This window comes from Dendrobium catenatum, unplaced genomic scaffold (assembly GCF_001605985.2).
Source record: "Dendrobium catenatum unplaced genomic scaffold, ASM160598v2 fragScaff_scaffold_639, whole genome shotgun sequence".
Lineage (NCBI taxonomy): Eukaryota > Viridiplantae > Streptophyta > Magnoliopsida > Asparagales > Orchidaceae > Dendrobium > Dendrobium catenatum.
In genome coordinates, this window is record NW_021319101.1 from 1 (window position 1) to 4,166 (window position 4,166).

The following is a 4,166-nucleotide window of genomic DNA, read 5'->3' on the forward strand; positions in this document are numbered from 1 at the left end:
TATATTGTTGATATGCGTACTAGCGAGGAGTTTACTTGTTTAACTAGCATTGCTGCTCTAGCAAAACAGATGGTAAAAGATAAAAAAAATGTTGTGTATCTACTAGTTTATAAACTTATTGTTTTTGCACTGACGTTACCAGTTGCTACTGCTACGGTGGAAAGAGCATTTTCTGCAATGATGATCATTAAGCATCGACTTCGTAGCAAAATGGGTGATGCCTGACTTAATGACTGTCTAGTGCCATATATTGAAAAAGAAGTATTTGATTCTGTTCTAAATGAAGTCATTATGCAACATTATCAGAAAATGCAAAGTCTGTAATTTTCTTTTTAATTTCAAAAATTATGATGAAATATAATGCTTTGTTTTGAATTTTGTTAGTGAAATATATCTATATTTTTTGTATTTATATTTTTACATATATCGAGTTTGTCCACCCTAAAAAAAGGGGTTGGATCCGCCACTGTTTATTACAGATCATGCACCGCTATAATAGGCCTCCTTAAGGGAAATTAGAGCATGTAAATAAGAAATGAAACACCACCCCCCCCCCCTACCTCACTCAATCACCTAGAGTTATAGGCACCCTCAAATTACCTAAATCCTTCTCCCTCAAACATTTGGAGTTTTAGGCAAGCTCAATGTTGCAAAATTTATCTCTATACTCATTGTTTTGACGCATTTTTCGCTATTTACTATGTTTGGCTTGTATCAAATGGTGCTCTCATTAGGAATAAATATTATAATGTGTATTTCGTGTGTATTAGACTACTAAGTTATTAGAGAGTTTTTATGTTTTCTTGTAGGATATAAATAAGCCCCTTAGTAGAGCTAGGGCATCCTGAAACAAAAGAGGTCAAATCCTTGAGATTTGGCTCATCCCCCTTCTAGTAATGATCCAAATAAATGTAACATAATAGTTTATTGAGTCATTTGAGTTTATAGGTTATAAGGTTTATTAGGTTAATTAATAAGTTATATAGGGTTTAGGGTTTAGGGTTATAAGGTTTATCAGATATCAGTGATGCACCCTAAATACATGATACAAAAAGAAGCTGGTAGCTCCTGTGATCACGAACCTCATTTTCGAGTGCTGAAACCCTCTCGTAGAGTGCATCACTGATATCAGCAATATTTTCAGCCAGCAACGATTGGGGTGGCAACGGTGGCGATGCCTCTGACGCAGTCGCGCCCTTACCCCAATCAAGAACAGCACCAACAGTACTAGGATTCGTCCGTGGCACCGCGGAGGTATTCTCCTGCCTGCTGCCGAGTTTTGGAAAGGCAGACCAGCCGGCCCAGCCCCCCTTCCTCTGTGGAGTGAACATCACCAGCCCTCCTTCATACAAAGCCGCGTGTCGACCTCGCGCCCTGCTCCAGGTCCCGGAAACCGCTCCAAAAAAAAAATCATTCAAAGAATTCGATCGCCCAATATGGAATTTGAGAAAAACGTTAAGAAACAATGGAATTCGGACAGATCGGGACGTCTCCTGAAGCAAGCTGTGGGAGATGAAAACCTAGAACTTAACGTACTATTTTGCAATGAGGATCCTCCGTGTGCCGTATATAGGGATGGCGGCAATATAAAAAGAAAAAAAAAATGAGGATCCTCCGTATGCCGTATACATCAAAATTCTTATCGTTTTATACGTATAATATCTTAATTCTTATACTTATTTGGTGATTTAAAAGCTTGCCATTTTATTACATATTATTTATATATCTAATATTTAAAATTTTAATATTATATATCTATCACTTATCTAAACTTATCAAATATATCACTTATTCTAATTACCACCCATACCACCCTATAAATTTTAATATTTTATTCTATGTACTCAATATTTATTTTATAGATGGTAGTCATGTAATATTAATATTTCAAGTGTTAGATATGCAAATAGTATGAAATAAAATAATATATATGTAAATCCTCGATTTATTTTTATATTATCTTAATATCTAAATTATATCAATATAAGAAAATATTATAAATTGAATTTAATTATAAATTAATATTATATAAATAAACATAAAAAATTATATCAAAATATTTTGTATCAAACTTGTGTTATTTGTTTTGTTACAGATATAATTGATTTCATGTCTAATATATTATTTTTAATATAATTAAACAAATAGATAATGTAACTAAATTATTAGACAAATACAATAATATTTTTTATTATGATTATACTTATATATGTCTAGTTGGTTAGTTATATTTGTTTAAATTAATAATTATATCAAGAGATAATACATTATGTGTGAAATCAAAGATGTGTAATAAAAGTAGCCTCATTTTGATATAAATTAAACTCATAGATATTTGCAACTTCATTACAACCAAATCATTTATCCAATAACTTTCTTATATTTCTCTTTTAAATTTGGTCTTATTGAAGTATATAAAATCGAAGACATGTTTCATCTTAATATAAAATGTATAATGATATTCAGAAATATATATTTTTTATTATTTGGCATGATACCTTTTGATTAAAGCTTAGAAAAGGATTTAGTTATTCATTTTAAAATTCAGTATTTTAATTTTTATGATATTTAACTAAAAATTTAAAATTTATTAAGAGGTGATTAGCTATTCTAAACAATTATATTATAATTAAATAATAACATCACATTAATAATTATATGTAAAACATTATTAGGCTCATTAATTTTGAAATTTTCAATATTCCTAGATACAATAAATGATACAATTATTAATTTCATACTTAATTATCACAATTAAATAGATAATTATATTTAAACCTATTGCATGCTTGAATATTTATGTCGATACAAAAATACAGAGTTTAACATCTTAACTTTGTACGAAGATTTAGAGTACATACAGATAAGAGAGAGGGGTACAACAATGATGACAAACATTAGATTTTTTTTTTATGTGGAAAACTTAGGAAAGCAAAAAACCACAGGACATGAACCAATTAAAATGATTACGCTATTGTTTGTCATTAGCTCAATATAGTAAATATATATCTTATAGAGTACATTATATATAGTTGGAGTAAGAAGAACTCAATGATATGAGAGTTGTTCTTAAGAGATCAATAGCATGTTTGTTTAGTCAGTAGAACAGTAGTCGAACAACGGTGGTCGAAGGGACATAGTGCTCAATATAGTAAATATATATCACCTTCTATTAGAGGCATAACCACTATACCTCTGATTTTAATGAGGCATCAGTGGGAAGGTTTCGAAGGAGTCCCTTTGCTGAAATTTTTTATTTTCTTTAGTTTCCTACTGCTCATGTGTACAAGCCATTTGTTTGGCGCCCCTCTACTAAATAATAGTTGTTTGTTGCATGTAAATCATACATTCATGTAGTTTCGACACTCTATTATATCATTTTATTACTTGATTAGACATATATACTTAGGTATATTAAGTAAGTTTTGTTATTATTTATATCAAAGAAAATCTAAGCATTGTTTAGGGGTAATAAAGCCCTAGATTTTTATACAATTCAAAAGTTCACTACATAGCTCCCATAAGAACCATAGTCAAGTGATAGAGGTTGGAGGGACCATAATCGGATAATAGTGGTCCAAGGATTATGATCGACGGGTGATAAAGGTTGGAAGGATCGTAGTCAGGCAAATAATGTCAAAGGACTGTAATCAATGAGCCACAGAGGTCGGAAGGAGCAATAGTCATGTGATGGTAGTCTGAGGATCGTAGTTAGGAAACAAAGATTGGCGGGATCATAGTCGAGGGACGATGCTCAAAGGTACAAAACTTAGGTAATGGTGTTAGGAGGAACTGTAGTCGGGCGATAGAAATCAGTGATACCTTAATCGGTGGGTGAAAGAAGCTCGATGATGGGGGCCAAACCGAGGTCCTATAATGATGGATGAGAAAAGGCCTAGTGGCGGTGTGCGGGTTGACATAAGATGATGATTAGCTGGTGAAAGTATGGTGGTGATGGCTAGGCGGTGAAGGTTTGCTTCCTGTGGTGTTTGGGTGGAGCTCCGGGATTCTTTAAGTTCTAAAACCTTTTTGAACCTCTAGTCGAGGTCCAAGCCCCTCCCCCAAAGCATCCCCCTCATGTAAACAGTGAAGGTCTATTTATAGATTTTGGGAGTGACATGACTCATAAATGTTAGAGTAGACAACTTAAATAGCTGTTCTTACTT